The sequence below is a fragment of the Rhynchophorus ferrugineus genome, unplaced genomic scaffold (assembly GCF_030347505.1).
Source record: "Rhynchophorus ferrugineus isolate W39M unplaced genomic scaffold, kcgeb_rfMv2 rfM10, whole genome shotgun sequence".
In the NCBI taxonomy this organism is placed as follows: Eukaryota; Metazoa; Arthropoda; class Insecta; order Coleoptera; family Curculionidae; genus Rhynchophorus; species Rhynchophorus ferrugineus.
Window position 1 is genome coordinate 13,403,856 of NW_027472589.1, and position 20,713 is coordinate 13,424,568.

Below are 20,713 nucleotides of genomic sequence, written 5' to 3' on the forward strand. Positions count from 1 at the left end.
AAAAATAGGTGAGTACAATATATGAGACAGACTATAGGGGCAGTAAGACGGAGATTTTGTTTACCTTACCTTCGCCAAACTGGCATAATAATTTATAAGACATATAGTCCGTCTCACATTTTGGATACATTTTTTTTAACGAAAAATTCAAGGAAAACGCACTATACCAAAATATGCACCAAATTTTAAACAAAAGTACATATAGTGTGTTGTCCGTGGATTTTTTGATTAAAAAAGTTGCTGAGTACAATATATGAGACAGACTATAGGGGCAGTATCTGCACCAAATTTTAAACTTAAAAACATATAGTGTGTTGTCCGTGGATTTTTTGATTAAAAAAATAGTTGAGTACAATATATGAGACAGACTGTAGGGGCAGTATCTGCACGAAATTTTGAACTTAAACATATATAGTGTGTTGTCCGTGGACTTTTTGATTAAAAAAATAGGTGAGTACAATATATGAGACAGACTATAGGGGCAGTAAGACGGAGATTTTGTTTACTTTACCTTCGCCAAACTGGCATAATAATTTATAAGACATATAGTCCGTCTCACATTTTGGATACATTTTTTTTAACGAAAAATTCAAGGAAAACGCACTATACCAAAATATGCACCAAATTTTAAACAAAAGTACATATAGTGTGTTGTCCGTGGATTTTTTGATTAAAAAAATAGTTGAGTACAATATATGAGACAGACTGTAGGGGCAGCATCTGCACGAAATTTTAAACTCAAACACATATAGTGTGTTGTCCGTGGATTTTTTGATTAAAAAAATAGTTGAGTACAATATATGAGACAGACTGTAGGGGCAGTATCTGCACGAAATTTTAAACTCAAACACATATAGTGTGTTGTCCGTGGATTTTTTGATTAAAAAAATAGTTGAGTACAATATATGAGACAGACTGTAGGGGCAGTATCTGCACGAAATTTTAAACTCAAACACATATAGTGTGTTGTCCGTGGATTTTTTGATTAAAAAAATAGTTGAGTACAATATATGAGACAGACTGTAGGGGCAGTATCTGCACGAAATTTTAAACTCAAACACATATAGTGTGTTGTCCGTGGATTTTTTGATTAAAAAAATAGTTGAGTACAATATATGAGACAGACTGTAGGGGCAGTATCTGCACGAAATTTTAAACTCAAACACATATAGTGTGTTGTCCGTGGATTTTTTGATTAAAAAAATAGTTGAGTACAATATATGAGACAGACTGTAGGGGCAGTATCTGCACGAAATTTTAAACTCAAACACATATAGTGTGTTGTCCGTGGATTTTTTGATTAAAAAAATAGTTGAGTACAATATATGAGACAGGCTGTAGGGGCAGCATCTGCACCAAATTTTGAACTTAAAAACATATAGTGTGTTGTCCGTGGATTTTTTGATTAAAAAAGTTGGTGAGTACAATATATGAGACAGACTATAGGGGCAGTAAGACGGAGATTTTGTTTACCTTACCTTCGCCAAACTGGCATAATAATTTATAAGACATATAGTCCGTCTCACATTTTGGATACATTTTTTTTAACGAAAAATTCAAGGAAAACGCACTATACCAAAATATGCACCTAATTTTAAACAAAAGTACATATAGTGTGCTGTCCGTGGATTTTTTGATTAAAAAAGTTGGTGAGTACAATATACGAGACAGACTATAGGGGCAGTATCTGCACCAAATTTTAAACTTAAAAACATATAGTGTGTTGTCCGTGGATTTTTTGATTAAAAAAATAGTTGAGTACAATATATGAGACAGACTATAGGGGCAGTAAGACGGAGATTTTGTTTACCTTACCTTCGCCAAACTGGCATAAAATATTTATAAGGCATATAGTCCGTCTCACATTTTGGATACATTTTTTTTAATGAAAAATTCAAGGAAAACGCACTATACAAAAATATGCACCAAATTTTAAACAAAAGCACATATAGTGTGTTGTCCGTGGATTTTTTGATTAAAAAAGTTGGTGAGTACAATATATGAGACAGACTATAGGGGCAGTAAGACGGAGATTTTGTTTACCTTACCTTCGCCAAACTGGCATAATAATTTATAAGACATATAGTCCGTCTCACATTTTGGATACATTTTTTTTAACGAAAAATTCAAGGAAAACGCACTATACCAAAATATGCACCTAATTTTAAACAAAAGTACATATAGTGTGCTGTCCGTGGATTTTTTGATTAAAAAAGTTGGTGAGTACAATATACGAGACAGACTATAGGGGCAGTATCTGCACCAAATTTTAAACTTAAAAACATATAGTGTGTTGTCCGTGGATTTTTTGATTAAAAAAATAGTTGAGTACAATATATGAGACAGACTATAGGGGCAGTAAGACGGAGATTTTGTTTACCTTACCTTCGCCAAACTGGCATAAAATATTTATAAGGCATATAGTCCGTCTCACATTTTGGATACATTTTTTTTAATGAAAAATTCAAGGAAAACGCACTATACAAAAATATGCACCAAATTTTAAACAAAAGCACATATAGTGTGTTGTCCGTGAATTTTTCGATTAAAAAAATAGTTGAGTACAATATATGAGACAGATTATAGGGGCAATAAGACGGAGATTTTGTTTACCTTACCTTCGCCAAACTGGCATAATAATTTATAAGGCATATAGTCCGTCTCACACTTTGGATACATTTTTTTTAACGAAAAATTCAAGGAAAACGCACTATACCAAAATATGCACCAAATTTTAAACAAAAGCACATATAGTGTGTTGTCCGTGGATTTTTTGATTAAAAAAATAGTTGAGTACAATATATGAGACAGACTGTAGGGGCAGCATCTGCACGAAATTTTAAACTCAAACACATATAGTGTGTTGTCCGTGGATTTTTTGATTAAAAAAATAGTTGAGTACAATATATGAGACAGACTGTAGGGGCAGTATCTGCACGAAATTTTAAACTCAAACACATATAGTGTGTTGTCCGTGGATTTTTTGATTAAAAAAATAGTTGAGTACAATATATGAGACAGAGTATGGGGGCAGTAAGACGGAGATTTTGTTTACCTTGCCTTCGCCAAACCGGCATAATAATTTATAAGGCATATTGTCCGTCTCACATTTTGGATACATTTTTCTTAACGAAAAATTCAAGGAAAACGCACTAAAGCACATATAGTGTGTTTTCCATAAATTAAAAAAAAAGTTGAATGCAATATGTAAGGCATGCTATAGAAACTGTGATGAAATCTGCTTTCAGGAGCATACGAGAGGAGAAAAAATGTATGATTTTATGTGTGGGGATTCAGATGAACAAAAACTATTTACATTCACCAAACTGTCATTATCTCACATTTTTGTCTATGTACCTCGTTTATAATACCCTTTTTGAATTTGTTCCTTCGCATATATGTCTCGAATTTGCCCGAAAATAACCATACTAAATTTAAAACCCGCCACCTTCGCCAATAAATTATTAAAATTAAATTATTTTTAAATTTTCTTAGACATGCAGCAACTCCATATACATCTAGCTATATTTCTAATAATTGCTTGTAACAAATAATCCACTGTATACACGCTGAAGTGTAGTATTTTGGGTATATTAATAAAAATAAAAGCACTTCTGTTAGTTAAGTAATTATTTATTTTTGATTGTAAATGCAACATTATGTAGATTTGATATAGTATATTACTACATATTCGTACTATCCTACATGAGGAAATAAACCAAAATCTTTGAGAAAGCTTAAATATTACAATTAAAGTTAACAATAAAAAAATGGCAATAGTTTATAACCACAGAACGACTTAGCTTAAACAATGTATTAAAAACCCAATTTTATTGAATATATTACATATTGCATATATTTTCTCTCTTCACGCGGGACACCCTAGTGTAATACAGATAACAGGAACAAGTTGCCGTCTTGGTATCTGACTCCCTACTAGCTTGACTATTGTTTAAATGGTCCTAAAATACAAAAGTATATATATTATTCTATCACTTATTACGTTATTAACAGATATTTTGAATTAGCATATAACATTAAAAGAAATTAAAAAGTTAATTAATAACGCTTTCATTAATCCATATAGGACCGAGTTAATCTAGATTTACAATCTAGCAATTTCTGTTTTAGCAAAATTTTGCAATTATGTGTTATAAATATTTACCTGAGAAGATTCATGTACCAACTAATTCTTTTCTCGTCTTGATCGGCATTGATGACTGTTTGTTGACATATGTTTACCCAGTTTCTATTCTAAACAAATAAAAAAGATTAATACTGATCATCAAAATAGAATATATATGTATATATAGATTAATCAAAAGATTGTTAATATTATTAGTAGTATCTTATCTTAATTAATAACAATTTAATCATTAAATAATATTAATAACAAATTGCATCACCTATAGGTAAGTTAAAAATTGAACATAATTTATAGAAACTCTTATATAAATGATTTATTATTTGAATTATAAATGAGATATGTATTTTATTTACCTGTCCAAGTTGTTCTCGTGGCAACTGCTACATTTTCCATGCTGCATTTTCCACCTTTTTTACCATACCTCATTGTGTTGTTACCTTAAATACAAACAATATATTAATTGTAATATAACTAAAGGTGAAGGAAAGACTTGTAAACACGTCATATTCATGTATATCAATCAGACCGATAGAAGAAAAAATATAGTAAAAGTATAATTATAAATAAGAACATAATATTGGTTGAATTATAGATATAAATACTACCTTCGCCATTTTGTCCTGATTATATATACATTTTAAAATGAAATAATATATAATTAACACAAAATTTCTCCAGCGTTTTTTCAATTTTCATTTTCACATAAATTTATATTAAATAGTTTAGCTCAACTCTACATTGCAATACCTTATTAAACCTTTATTTTAAATGATAATATAAACATGGATGGGTTGTTAAACTGCTGATAGTGAAATAACTCATTTCTCGAACATAAACAAAATTTTAAGTTTTACCATCTAATCAAACGACACAGCACATATTTTCAATTAGAATTGCACTGAATATATTAATAAAGCAGTTCGAAGATATACCACAGAATTTATTGAACAACATTTATGTATAAAGTTACAAATAATACGAGAGAAATCTTGATACGCAGATCAAGAAAATTATTCTGGGTACAATCGCATTCGCCATTCTTTGATATTTTTACATATGGAAGCTCAACTTAAGTTATTTTAATTGATTTTTTAAACATTATTGGCAACTGCTGTATATATCTTGTTAAAGATAACCTTTGTTATTTATTTAATAATATAAGTTTTTAATACTGATTATATTCATTTGATTTTTTTATGATGATAACTAATAAACATTAAATAATACTGAATTTAGTTTAGCAACTTACATATTGAAATATATTTTCCTTCTTGAAAATAGTAGCCGCTGGTAAAATAGAGACAATATGAACAGAAGTCTTCTATCTTACTGGCATCTAAACTGATTGGTCTACTTTGATCGAATGACTCTGAAATACAGAATAACTATAATAATAAAAAATAATAAACAAAGTGTATTGATTCCAACGGAACATCAGAAATCACCTCAGAATAATTCATTTATCGACCATCAGAAAATTATATACAGTGACATACATGCGAAGATTGGTGCTATGAAAATGTATAGTATATACAGGATTTATATACTAGTAATTAATATTGATCTCATTATTTCTTATTTAAACTATGGTAATGAATATGGTAAATAAATTATTAAATAAAATATAGAGTGAACTCTCATTTTAACTTGGCAATTTTATAAGGAATTAATGAAAATCAGAAAGGCTTTGTTTATTTAGGATTTTAAGATAGATGGGGAGATAAAAAAATACAATCAACATATGATGTAAATGAAAATATTCCGGAATAATTGTCTTGATCTATATCAGTGCAAATAAGAATAAAGATAACGATCTTGAAAATAATGTCACACTATTTAAATAATTTTGCATAATTTGATCTCAAAAATTCGTGGGGGTCCTACATTTATTTTGTTTATTAAATATATTTTCCAATCCAATGATGATATAATGACATAAAATGTTATGCAAATTTTAGATAGTATATTATTCTAACAGCTTGTTTTATAGTTTCTTTATTTAGAGATAAAGTTAGCTTGGTTGACGCAGTGGTAAAGGCGACAGGACGGTCCACCTACTGTAAACAGTTGAAAGATGCAAAGATAAACGATAATTATTGAGAGTTAAGGGATTGCGAGTCATATGAGTTAAATTTTATGATAATAATCAGTCCTTCGTAAAAATATAGGTATTCAGCCCGAATCCACCTTATATCTTGGCGAAATCGTTTACCTTGTACATATATCACATCTCCCAAGAATTTTCTGGAGAGTAATCGTGATGGAAACGAAGAACTTGTACTTTTAACATTATTTGGCAATTTATTTATTGTTAGATTCTTCATGATCATCTATAACCCCCTTAAAAGCAATACACCCTTATTTTTGACGGTATATCATTAACGTCCAATATCTAATCTGACGAAAACACCTTCCTTGACCTTTTCTTCTGGGACGCCTGAATCTTTGAAACTATGTATTTGAAGCAATCTCCACCATTGGGAAGTGATTTTACAAATTGCTTCAGACCAACTTCATGTGCAGCAGTGATAAAATAGTTTAAACTATAGACGATTTTGAGTTGCAAACCCGAAATATAATAGAACAAATTTGGTCTGGCGTAAAAGAAGCTACCCCAACATCAAGAGAGAAATCAGAATATGAGGTAAATTACCCCATTGAAAAGAAAGACGAAAAGCTAAACGAGTATGGCACAGAACGAGAAATGCCCTGCATTATACCTGGATGTCTCACAAAACTTTTGACTGTGTATGGCATTTGGGATTAATCTACAAAATGAGCAAATTATTACCGCGGAATTACTGGAATCATATTTTTTCGAGAGAAAAAGAAAAGAGTCTCGCATGAGGGGACATTTTCAACACTTAAACCTATTTCGGCTGAAGTTCCACAAGGTAACGTCTTGGGACCATTTCTATATGTGCTCTATACTGCTGATATCCCAACAATAAAGGAAACGGCACTTGGAATATTTGCTGACTACACACACTATATTGGCAAAAGATATATCTCTGTCTAAGGCTATAGAACAAGTACAAGTAGCGGTCAATAAGATCTGCAAATGTACTAGAGACTGGAAAATACAGCTTAATAGCTCCAAATCTGTCCATGTTAATTTTGCGTTGCGGCGAATTGACAAAAACTTGACAGATGCCCGATTCCTCAAGCAGATCAGCTGAATACCTCGGAATATATCTCTATGGTAGGTTAAACTGGAGATATCATGTGAGGCAAAAAGCAGAGCAAGTTAGACGCAAAGTCAAGCAACTGTACTGGTTAGTCGGAAGATACTCTCAGCTTGATCTAAAATCAAAGAGATTGGTTTATCAGTTAATCATAAAGACTATTTGGACTTATGTGGTGCAAATATGGAGTTACACTAAAACAGCAAACCAACTAGTAATCCAACTCACCCAAAACAAAATTCTACGATTAATTACCAATGATTATCGCTACGTAACCAACGAAGAGTGCACGATGACCTCGGAATCAAATGGATCGAATGTAAGATATAATTAATAAAAAAAGAAAAAAAAATCAAAAGAACTTATGTAGAGCTACCAACGATTCTTGGAGGACGTTCCATTTACAACATTAAGCTCCCTCAGCGACCAACTCTTTATGGTCCAGAGATTAGCTTGTTATCTGGGCAACACGCACATTATTTGATTTTATTTATTTACTATCGTCCTCATATTTTAATTTGCCAAGAATCACCAAGTTATAGGTTTCTTGGAAGTGAATGGCAGTACAAAAACCCCTGTTGTGACTGCTTTAAGGCTTCTTTTTAATGAATCTATGAAAAAAATCTGACAAAATAATATCCTAAATACTAATGTCCTGGAATTTAAACATCTATTTTGTTACAGACCTGCGTTTTCTAAGACTGAGACTAGATCTGTCACCATACAGGATTAGTTAAAATCAAGATAACACAGCAAAAGAATGTTATTTGCTTATGACGCAAAGGAAATTTTGATATTTTTAGACTACTGATTTTTATCAGCGCAAATAGAAAAATAATGAAGAATAAAGATAAGGATCTTCTTAAAACAATACTATGGTTTAAACAATTTAATCCGAATGTACACGAGAGTAATATACACAAGACAGTTCACGGGGGTTATATTTTCTTTCTTAAATATTTGCAGAATATAAATTACGTACAAATTTAAATTTACGTTTCTTACTAAGCTTGATTTCTTGGATGTCATTCAAAATTAAATGGTCTAATTTGAAATTACTTTGAACAAATATAAATGTAACAAATGTTCAGTATAATCAACACAAAGAACACCGATCAAATACAAAATCAAAAATGTATTGCAATTATTTTTTAACTGTTGTTCTTTCTATACTCCTCATGTCATGTCGTTCTCTTATATTGATTTAAATCAATGGACCATGACACTTTATGAGTATATAACGTAATTTAACAATTATGTCTTTCTTTGAATTTAGCTTTTTTAGATTTGTTTCCTTAAGTTTTTTTATCAAATTTAAATTTTAAAATTCTTTAGGTGATGATTCACCAACAACACACTTAAAACAAGGAACACTAGATGCATATAGAGCCAAAAACTCTCTGCAATATTGTTTAATTATTACTCTCTCTGCCTTCTATATTACAACTAACTATTAACCACAACTTTCTAGTAATGTTTCCCTCATATTGTTTATAAATCAGATTTAAAATTTCAGGTCCAAATTTAATTAAAATATGATGGATATACTATGTTTAAAAAAGACTCAATTTTCACAGGTAACTAAATCAGTCCCAAGAGTTCCTGTCTTTACAACCTCTGAATAAGTCCTTTGTAGTTGCTTGTTTGATTCTGAAGTGTCGGTCAGTTATGTATTTTTTTTATTAATTACATCTTACATTCGATATACTTAGTACAATATTAATTTACAAATTAATTTATTTCTACTTTTCTGTTGTACTTGCAATAATATACAAGCAAGGCGTGTACGGGATTAATACATCAGTATGTATTTCCCAAGTTGGAATAAAACTTATCGACTTAAGCCAAACTTGAAATTCACTTATAAACTAAACTAGTTTGTGTGGTTTGGTTCGCTTCAATCTTCTGAGTTCTTTCGTGTAGCTGTATAGCTTCCGCGTTGCTGAGATTTAGCAACCTTGTTTCATGACTTACGTAGCGATAATCATTGGTAATTAATCGTAGAACTTTGTTTTGAGTGTGTTGGATTACTAATTGTTGGTTGGATTTTAGAACATGTTGGGAGTACCTTTCGACTAATCAGTACAGTTGACTTTGAATCTAATTTGCTCTGTTTTTCTCTCAAATGATGTTTGGAGTTTAACCTACCATCGAGATATATTCCGAGGTATTTAGCTGAATCTGCTTGAAGAATCGAGCATCCGTCAAGTGAATTGCTACATCTACTTGTCCTATAGCCTTAGATAAAGATAAATCCTTTACCATGACAACTGTGTCGTCAGCAAATGTTCCAAGTATTGTTTCTTTTGTCGTTGGGATATCAGCTGTATAGAGCAGATAGAACTCCAACCGAAATAGGTTTAAGTGTTGAGAATTCCCCTTCATGCGAGACTAATTTTCTTTCGATAAGATATAATTCCAGCAGTCGACAGTAATTCCGTGGCAGCAATTTGCTCATTTTGTAGATTAAACCCAAATGCCATACCCGGTCAAAAGCTCGTGAGACATTCAGGAATGTTTCAGGGCAGTATTTATTTCCTTCGAATGCCTTTTCAACAACCGCTGTTACTCTGTGCACTTGATCGATTCTTGAATGGTGATTCTGAAATCCAAACTGGAAATTTGGTATTTCTATAGATGGTTTAATGCGTTCCAACAGCAGTTTCTCAAATAATCTTGATATTTTAGATGGCAGCGAAATAGGCCTGTAAGATCCAACTTGTTCTGCGGGTTTGTCAGGTTTCTTAAGCATAACTATTCGAGCAACCTTAAGGCATTCCGGAACATGGTTCAGCCTCAAACAGGCAATGAATATATAAGTCATTTATATATGACTCTAAACTTCTTGAATATTAGACAGTGAGAAGCATCCTAATCTTATGCTTTCAACTGTCACGCCGAGCTTGAGCAACATCTAAAAGTATTGCAGAACAAACTTTATTTTTTGCTAGAGATTTTTCTATGACATTAGTGATTTTGTGATCAATTGGTCAATCGTGGAATGTTATTTCCTGAAACCAAATTGATGATCCGAAGTAACATGATTTTCCTCAACGTCTGGTTTCATCGTAGGTCGATTTACCTGATTTAGCGATTTTTCTTCTGTATTTGGATTAATTCGCAAATAAAACAAGTGTGGAATAATCATAACTATATCGGTATGAATTCCAAAATTATATTTAAATAAGATTTAACTGTAAACTTAACTTTAAAGAAGCTTAGGTTAATAATAAAATTTATACACTTAACATAGTTTTTTCAGTAATGCGTCATGGATATTTGTAACGTCCAGATTGCAATGTTGCCGCATCAACTCTGAGTTTTAGTTTAGTTTGGCTTTTACATATAAGAACATTCTAATCTAAATAAAATAAATGAACAAAAATGTTATCAAGTATAATTTATGTTAACATTATAGTATATATAATACATATATTGTCGAAGGACTTTGCAATTAAGAGCACAGGTATAATAGATTGTAAGTTAGATTTGTTTTATTTACATTGAACTCTTTTCCACACCACCCATGAGGTAGGGTTTCTAGTCGAGTTTTTTACGTAGTGTTATCCCCCTGGAGGCCTAACTGTTCGCCTAATTAACAATTATATATCTGAGAAACGTATTTTATTTTCATTCGAGAGCAAATTTACCTTTTTACGTTTAGTTCTTGTTTCCTTCGATGGTGTGTTTACTTGGCAAGTGATCTTGGTATCACTGTATATTTTATTTCTTCTGCTACTATCTGCGTACACCATTCTTCATAAAATTAATCACTGAATTCTGTCTAATGCATTTAACATATCTACAAAACAGTTAGTATTCATTCTCTCCTCATACGTTCTAACCTAATGCTCATGTTTAATTTTGTTAATTTTGAACAATTAATGTTTTAATCATATCTCTGCACACAAATCATTCATGTCCTACAATACCATCTTCTACAGTTATATTCAATTAATTATGTGCATACCTTTACTTGTTTCCAGTCCCATCACTTTGTCTCAGGAATTTCTAGCATTGTCACATATCCTGAAAGTTTCCTTCAGTTACTTTCACTTTCCGACTCACTGCCCAATTCAATCACTAAACTGTTAATGTCTAATCTGTCTAAAACATGTTCACGATTCCACCATTTATCAATTACCTCCTCTGTATGTATTATCGAGTTCATCCAAACCGAAGGTGTTATTGTTGACAATGCTTCCTTCTACATATCCAAACAGTTTTTGATGGAATATCTTTCTCGACTAACAATATATCTGCAATTAATTATTAATAAATATAATGACCAACAAAACCTAATCGAATGCAATCGAATCGTAACTTTTACCTTTTTCCATCAAGTTTTCTTGTCTTTACACTTTTTTGTTACTGTCTTGCCAAGAGTGCCATAAATGAACCATTTCGAAATATTAAAGTTTCATCAAGATACACAAATTCAAATAGTTTATCTTCCTTGACCTTATTTTATGCCTTTAAAAATTGAATTATTTTTAAGGTAATGTCTGGAAGTTCCATTAAACCTCTACGAGGGTTATCTTTACACCATTCAAACCCTATGCCCTGTAAGAGTGTGTAAAAGGATGTTTTACATCCCTCAAAAAGCTGCATGTCCATAATTCTTTTATGTATACTTTACAGACAGACAATTTTCTCTAAAATAATTTTATTAAATTACTTTTATATCGATAAAATAGTTTGTGTACTTATGGTTCTTATACATTTCGTATATTTGGTGTCGAATAGAGCCAATATCAAGATGATCAAGATGCGTCACCCACTTTGTATGTAGACGGGTTCTCTTGGGTGAATCTAACGTATTATACTTCATTTTGTAAGCGATGTTATTCACAGTACCCTCACGCGCGGTAGCAACCCGCTAAAACATTTTCAATAAAATTGTAGGGACTTATATTATTTAATATCATCAATAATTGCCTCTCGAATGGAATGGATCGGCAAAAGGGGACCACCAGTACCTCGTTCCTTTTTTTCGAAATAACTTATTAAAGCCACTATCAATTTGTGATCCTGAATATCTATTGCTTTCAGCATTTTCAAACAAAGTGATATGAACTCTTACCTATAAATTATTGTGGCTGTATAATTAATTGTAGTTTTCAGATATACTATAATGTTAAAATAAATTATATTTGATAACATTTTTGTTCAATTATTTTATGATGGCTACATTTTCTGATGATACTGCGATTATAGCAGTCGGAGACAATAGTGAAGAAGCCTCACGAAAATTACATCAGGCAGGTGACAATATAAATAATTTGACACATGCTTGGAAAATAAGAATTAATGAAAGTAAATCTGTACATGTGCAGTTCACCTATAAACAGACCGTACAAGCACCAATAACATTAAATAACACTATCATTCCATATAGCGCTAAATATCTCGGAATGAATCTCGATGGAAAACTTCGCTGGAAGGAACATATAAATAAGAAAAGAAAAGAACAGGAATGGAAATATAGGAAAATGTACTGGCTAATTGGAAGAAAATCACAATTATCAATACGTAATAAATTGCTATTATATAAGCAAATACTGAAACCTATATGGACATACGGAGTTCAATTATGGGGATGTTCTGCAAAGAGTAACAGTAATAAAATACAAATTTTTCAGAACAAAGTCCTGAGAGGTATTGCGGGTGCACCCAAATACTATAGGACTGATTACCTACATCGAGACCTTCAGATACCCACAGTCAGTCAAGAAATCAAGAGAATTGCAAGGGGGCATGAGGAAAGACTCCATTCTCATACGAATATTGAAATATTGCAACTTTTGGATACCACCAGAACAGGACACAGACTCAAAAGAATCAAACCATCTGATCTTGTGTAGTGAGGTGCATATATTACAAAATTCAGCAGTGACATGTATAAACATTATTTCACCAGAGACTGAGTTAGGGCCGATGGGTCCTTCTAGTTATATACCTAGATCTAAGTTAGCATAAAGACAAATTGTAGGTTAGACGGAAACGACTAGTAACAATGTATTAATGAAATAATAAAATAATTATTTTATAAGATAGAGTTGATACGGCAACACTGCAATGTTTCAACGTCACAAGTATCCATGACGCATTACTAAAAAAACTTTGAATAGAATATAGATATGCTTTTTTACTGAAAAATCGATCTCCTTGATCTTAGGCTAAGCTGAGAGTATCTTGCGACTAACCAGAGTTACTTAATTTCAAGTCTGACTCTACCATCGAGATTGATGCCGAGGTAAACTTCTTGAAGGAACATCCCTCAAGTGTATTAACATAGATATAAATTAGCTATTCAGCTATATGTTCCATGTTTTGTTATTCCCTTTTAACATACGAATATTACAAATTGGCATCATAATTTAAACACGTGTTTCCTGAACTTTATGTTTCTTTGATGCTCGACATTCAGTGTTAAATGATTCAACTTAAAATTAGTTTGATCTAATTTAAAATCGTTTTTATGATGTGATTCATCAACTTAATTAACAAGTCGCATGCAACGCCAAATTGATTTCTATACACTCACTACCACTAATTTTCCTTCTTGTCTTGTTTCCTAATTTACTCGCCTTTCTTTCTGAGTTGACGTTTTGATTAAACGAGTTTCCAAGCTTCTGCAACTTTCGAATAGTTTTTATTTTGCATCGTTAACATGTCAAAGACCCATTTCAGTGTCGCTGGTAAACGCACAATATTGGCAAGCGAGTCTGATTTATTATTAGCTAGTCCTGTTTTATTTTTAGAATGGCATTACGGATAAAATGTTCTTAAGTAATAAACTAGTGGTCCAAACATTTCCGTCAACAATGTAGTAGGAACATTTTTAATTATGTTGCTGAGTTTACTGTTCCTCGTGTTTATTAATACAAAATAGTTTACTGTATTTATGGTTAGAGTAGTTTTTGTCTAATATTAAGTGTACGACTTAACGTTTATATATTTTACAGCAAATGCGCACGTAATTTTAAAAATACTATCCTGTGATTTGAACTGTTTATCCACTAATTTTGTTGCGTCGGCTCTATCAAGTTTATAAATTAATTTTAAAGGTATTCTGACAGATGGTGATACCGTCTATTAAACCACACAAGCTTTACTTTTCGGTGTGTGTCATATCGTCGAAGTGTTTTAATTTTAATATCGAAGACAAAGAGCGTTCAAAATAATTTAAAAACGAGTACTTGAAAGCATCGGTCGGTGAAAATATCAACCGAAAGGCGAACAAATAATAACACAAGAATGTTGTTATCAGCATGATCACGTTCGAACACATGTTGCAAAACTGGCGAAAACATGCTTGAGGGCATTAAAATGGGTAGTGCCACCCCACCCGCTGTGTGATTATTACTTATTCCGAAATATTAGTAGTGACCTGTCTAAGCAGCGCTCCACTTGTTATGAAGATACGAAATAATGGGTGGATTCATCGATACCCTAAAAAGATATATTCTCTCGAGATAGAGTCCATAAATTGCTGATAGAAGATGGGAAAAAGTACCGGATATCAATGGACAATACTTTGAATAAAATACATTGAACCGATTTTTCCTTTAGAACTAATTTTCGATATGTTTCGATGTATACATAAGCCACTCTCATATATATGGAAGACATTTCTATGATTTGACTACATTAAGAACCTAAATTATAAACTATTCCAGACACACATAGACCAGTTGTATGAAGACCGAGAACAAATCAAATTCATTATAATTCAAGACCGATCACATACCTATTTCTAAATTCCTTGCCACTATGCTGACACTGAAGTACTAAAAATAAGTTTAAAGAATACTCTAAGAAACAAGAAAAACTGAAGAAATTGGTACGAACTCCGAAGAGAAAAGGAAAGAAAGAGAAGAAGAAATAGATACATAAACAGAATATTAACAAAACCAAGCTGGTAAAAACAGGATAAAAAGAGGAAACACCATTACGAAGAATCTTCTTGTCATATAGCAGAAAACCCAAGAGGCACAAGATTGTTTGTTTTTCTATTATCAGTTTTGATCAGTTTTATTTCCATATTATAGAAATTGATAATTGAATATTGATATTGAAAATTATAGATATTGAATATTGATTTAAGATATTGGTAAAGTTAATAAGAACAAATTTAAGCTCGTTAATTTTTAATTACCATAATATGGCCCTGTCTATTATTCTATCGTTTATTGCCTGAAGTTTCTTTACACATAGAGCTATCTTCGTTATCGTTCTTATCCACTGTCAATAATGCTGTAGGATCCCGAAATATGACTATAGTATCCTGGTGCTCCACTGCATATATTTCCTTTAATTAACAATATTCATTATCTTGTTACAGTTAAATACCTCGGAATACATCACGATGGTAGGTTAAACTGGAAACATCACGTTAGATACAAAGCAGAGCCGATTAGAATCAAAGTCAAGCAACTGTACAAGTCGGTCTATAAGAAGATACTCTCAACTTGACCTAAAATCAACGAGATTAGGTTATCAGTAAATCATAAAGCCAATTTCGATATATGGGATGTAAATATGGAATTGCACTAAAACGACAAATCAAGTAGTAATCCAATGCACCCAAAACAAAGTTCTACGATTAATTATCAATGATTATCGTTATGTAATCAACGAAGAGCTGCACGATGACCTCGAAATCAAATGGATACACGAAGTGATCCAAGATTATGCCTTAAAACACGAAATAAGTGTGCTGTAGCTGCAGGACAACAGGCATGAAATCAGAAGATTATTGAAGCGAATTCAACCACACAAAGTTGTTTAGGGTATAAGTGTATAAGTGTATTTTTAACTTTAGCTTAAGTAGTTTTAGTTTAATTTTAATTTCGGAAATACACACTGATGTATTAATCCCGTACTCGCCTTGGCTTGTGTATTAATGCAAGTACAGACAGTAGTAATAAATTAATTTGTAAATTTAGATTGTATTAAGCACATCTAATATGAGATGTGATTAGTAAAAAAAATTGGTGTCAGACGAAACGAGGTTTAAAATAAAGAGAAATAAACCAAGTCCAATGATTTAACTTTTAACTTCGATAGATTATAATACTCAGTACCCCAAAACCAAGAAAGACAAATCTTAGAACTGTCTTATATCCGAGGAATTAAATCAAACTCACGTAACACTTAGTTCACAACGGAACGCAATAAAAATACCCACAACGAGCTTCCGGGTGTTGAAGATGTTAAAAGCTTAAGAATAAATCAGGGACATGAAGTCAGAGAAGTTAAATATTTGGGGTTTAAGAACACATTTACAAGGGACATCGTTTCTTGCCAAATGGTTCTGATAACACAGTGTAACATTGTACAAGGTGGGGCAAAAGTCCCGCTACCATTTTGATTGCGCGCCGTCTTGGTTATGTGATGTTTAGCCCAATCAGGCCCAGTAGACGTCCTCATTTTATTATTCTAATCGCCCAGTACCTCACAAAACCACAATTTATCGTTTACATCCGAATTTTCGGCAGTACGGTACGACAGCAGACAGACCTCGTTCTGAAAGACAACGGACGTCTCGTAACGCTGAAAATGTGGCTCTGGTGCGCGATAGTGTTACAGAGTCTCCAGAAACATCAATTCAGACGTGGTTCCCAGTTACACATTTCTGCACGCAGTTTAAGGCGAATTTTGAAAACTGATTTTAAAATGTTCTCTTACTAAATTCAATTAGTCCAAAAATTGCTACCTAGAGATCCTGATCAACGATTTGAGTACAGTAATGCAATTCTAAGGCTGTCTGGTGAAATTGTCAAACATTTTTCGTCTAAATTGACAATGAGCAATGAATCCCATTTTCTTCTAAGTGGCCACGTCAATAAACAGAACAGTCGGTTTTGGGGAACACAGAATCCTCAATTAATTCATGAAACATCAATGCATCCACCAAAAACAACAATATGGTGTGTAATTGGTCATGATACCTATTTTTTTGAAAATGACCAAGATGTTGCAGTTACTGTTACTGCTGAACGGTACCAAGACATGATTCGAAATTTTATTGTGTCTGAAACGGAAGATCAAGGATCAAGGTCGTTCAACAATTCAATTATTGAATGACGTTTTTCCACGAAGCCTAATTTCGAGAAGTGGAGATTTAGCATAGCCTGCCAAATCTCCGGATTTAACAGTACCAGACTTTTTCTTATGGTTTTTTAAAATCAAAATTTATGTGAATAAGCCCCAAAGGACTTAACATCTTAAAGATAATATTCGTCACGAAATTGAAGAAATTCAGCTTCCTATGTTGCAGGATGTCATGACAAATGCCTTAAAAAGAGCCGACATTTTTATAACGAATCGCGGTCATCATTTAGCCGATATAATTTTTCAATCGTAACGAAAAACAAATATAAAATATAAATATATATATATATATATATATAACTATATAAACTTTAACCATATATCTTCTCTTTGAGAACAGTTCTAGATAATCAAAGAGGTAGCGGGACTTTTGCCCCCTGTTGTATTAGAGGTAATAGTAAAGTTTATTGATCAGTATTATTCAGACAATTTTAGATCAGGTTTCCTAAGAAAATACGGGAAGTACCAACCAAATGTTGCAACTAGAAATACATGTTATTTGTGTTAGCACTTAAAGCAATAAGTCATATTCAACAAAATATTTGTCTTTGTTTACAATAAAAATTATAACTTAATCCGTATAGATAGTTAATTATATAGAAATAAAATACTATATAACATTGATCATTGATTCCTATATATCATCGAACATTTACGAATACATCATACACATGCTACCTTACTGTTGATCTAGCTTACTATTTAAACAAAATTATTATATTATTCACGTTTTTCTTTGTTTGTACATCTTGGCTGATAAAAATCTGTACGGATTTTGATAACAATCAAAATTTGTTTGAGTACCAAGTCAAATATTTTCGCTCATGTCTTGATCCATATAATACTGTAAATAAACGTTAAATTACATAAATACAGACTATGATATCGAAGTTACTGGTAAAATTCAACTGTGGTAATTCATTTTTCAACTTCTTTACTAGGTACAATAAACTATTCAAGTATATTTAGCAAACTCGTCACTATATTTCTGAAGTGTATATAAAAATATTTTTAACAAAAAAATTGAACCGACTTCAAAAAACTTTACTAAAAATTAAAAAATAAACAACTTAGATTTTTAACACAAAAAAAAACATTTTAAAATAAAATATGTACATAATAATCATTGTAATAACTAAATAAAAATAAACAAAAACCTTATTTAATCTACTACACTTATTTTATATTCTAATATATATATATATATATATATATATATATATATATATATATATATATATATATATATATAATAACTAATATATATATTAACTATTTACAATATTATTTTAATTACAACCAACTGACTACTTTAAAATACCAAATATTTTACTATTTATCATTCACAGTTTTAAACTGTTTGCCCTATTACATTAACAATCTTGAAAAATATCCTTCCAAAATACTGCTATATTATTATACAAGATATTTTTATTTGCAGGTATGTTAAACTACCAAAAAATCAAAAAACTATATATATTACATATAAATCTATATAAATTCGGCATATTTTTGTCAACGACGCGCCTAGGACTACGGCCAGATTGTTAAAAATCAGTCGAATGAAACTAGTAGAACCGAAAATAGTAACTGAAAGTACACGACTGAAACAGTCGGTTGTAAATAGTAATAAATCCAGTCGGACCGAAAATAATCGACTGAAACGGTCGATAGTAAAAAGTAATCAATTACTTAACAGTCGATAGTAAATTTCAGTCGAAAGTTCCCAACGCTAATTTTACTATTTCCAAGTTCTATGAGCGTTGTCATGCCGAAGAATAATATTGTTGTATCTTTTCTTATATTCCAGCCGTCTTTCGTGACCATTTCGGCTTAAACGCATCAATTGTAATCGATAGCGAACCCCAGTGATGGTTCGATTGCTTGAAATCATCATCTTAAAATGTTTTTGACTGTCCAAAGCGCTCTTTGTCTTCGGTGTTAAAATCAACAATTTTAAGCGAACGAAAACAAAAGTATTCAATTGTTGAAATCGATGGAGCATGGTTGTCAAAAGCTTCACACAGCATTCAATGTCCTTCAGCTGTATTTTTCTTCAAAACGAAATAAAAACAATACATTTTCTGAGAATGCTATTTCGGTACAAATTCAGATATATTCAAAGGTCTGAAAAAATGGTTTGCTCACACTTCGACAAAATAACACATACTAAAACGTAAAGCCCGTCACTGTGCGTTCAACATAAAGTTGGTTACAAATGTACTCGATGTAATTTAATACACAGTAGCATCATATATTGTTCTCCTTCCTCTATGGTGAGTACAGACCCGAGCATTCGGGGCGAATTTCGTGAGAAAATTGAAATTGTGATGAACAGATTTCAAAATTGGTTCAAAGTCATAGTGCGCATGCACTTTGCTTAGTTCCAGTGTTCACCACAATTACTTTCAGCCCCTGGGAAGGAACAGGACGTAGTTCCAGAAGCTGTAGATCTGGCCCACAAATTTGGGCGAACGTGGGATAAATTGGCGGGATTATGAATGACATGTTTTGGTTTAGAGAAAATAACCCTGTTTTTCCTTGTAATTTAATTATTACTATAAAGATGTATTTGAATGATAAATATCTGTTTTATATCTTTCATTGAAGGGAATTACATTTTAATTTAAGGTTTTATTATGTCTACCTCATAGTGGAATTTACACATATATACATTATTTTCTCTTCTTCTTCATTATTTTCTCTTCTTCTCTTTTTCTATTTAATCTTCGCAAAGGTTCTCGCGCAGACCCCGAACCTTCGCTTCGTTCAACTCTGTACTCACCATTACAATTAATTTGTAGACCTGATATTGGATGGAGATCTGTTATTTTATGTGGAGAAATGTCAAAAATATCGAATTTAACAGTTATATTAGATTATTTAATAGTTATTTGCATTGATATCGCTGATGAAAATGCATGTAAGCATCTAATATAAAGTATTATACGTTCAATTGTAAAAGAGTTCACACAAAGGCTTCGGCACCGACAAAAAGCTTGTCCTTCAAACTAGAAACATCTGAGAAAACCATGAGCTCATCAGCCTCGCTATAATTCTCACAACCGAAGATCGAAATTAGCAAAATCACTCGAACATAATGGAAGCAGATTGCTCGACCCTATTTTAAAAAGGATGTATCATTCAAAAGTTCGCAATAGGCACCGATCCAAATCGAAATATAAATTGTGCAGGTGGTAGCCAGCCAGTCGGCCAGCCTGCGACAATTCATCGATTCGCGTTCATCCCATTTTTCTAGCAC

The 20,713-nt window shown here is 31.9% G+C and overlaps 1 protein-coding gene and 2 long non-coding RNA genes across 5 annotated transcripts in view; 1 reads left to right on the top strand and 2 right to left on the bottom strand.

Moving 5' to 3' along the window:
* LOC143204121 (uncharacterized) overlaps positions 1–20,713 on the top strand; it is a 236,256-nt gene that overhangs the window by 157,997 nt on the left and 57,546 nt on the right. The window lies entirely within an intron of this gene.
* Positions 3,824–11,123, bottom strand: LOC143204127 (uncharacterized). 2 transcript variants are annotated; one of them, XR_013007521.1, is made up of 5 exons: positions 10,983–11,123; positions 5,397–5,516; positions 4,501–4,584; positions 4,166–4,254; positions 3,824–3,962 (listed from the first exon to the last, which is right to left on the bottom strand). It is a non-coding gene; the product is annotated as an uncharacterized LOC143204127 (long non-coding RNA). The 2 variants fall into 2 exon arrangements; XR_013007522.1 differs by lacking the exon at positions 10,983–11,123 and adding an exon at positions 5,593–5,709.
* On the bottom strand, positions 11,415–11,792 carry LOC143204131 (uncharacterized). Its single transcript, XR_013007526.1, has 3 exons — positions 11,663–11,792; positions 11,529–11,591; positions 11,415–11,481 (listed from the first exon to the last, which is right to left on the bottom strand). It is a non-coding gene; the product is annotated as an uncharacterized LOC143204131 (long non-coding RNA).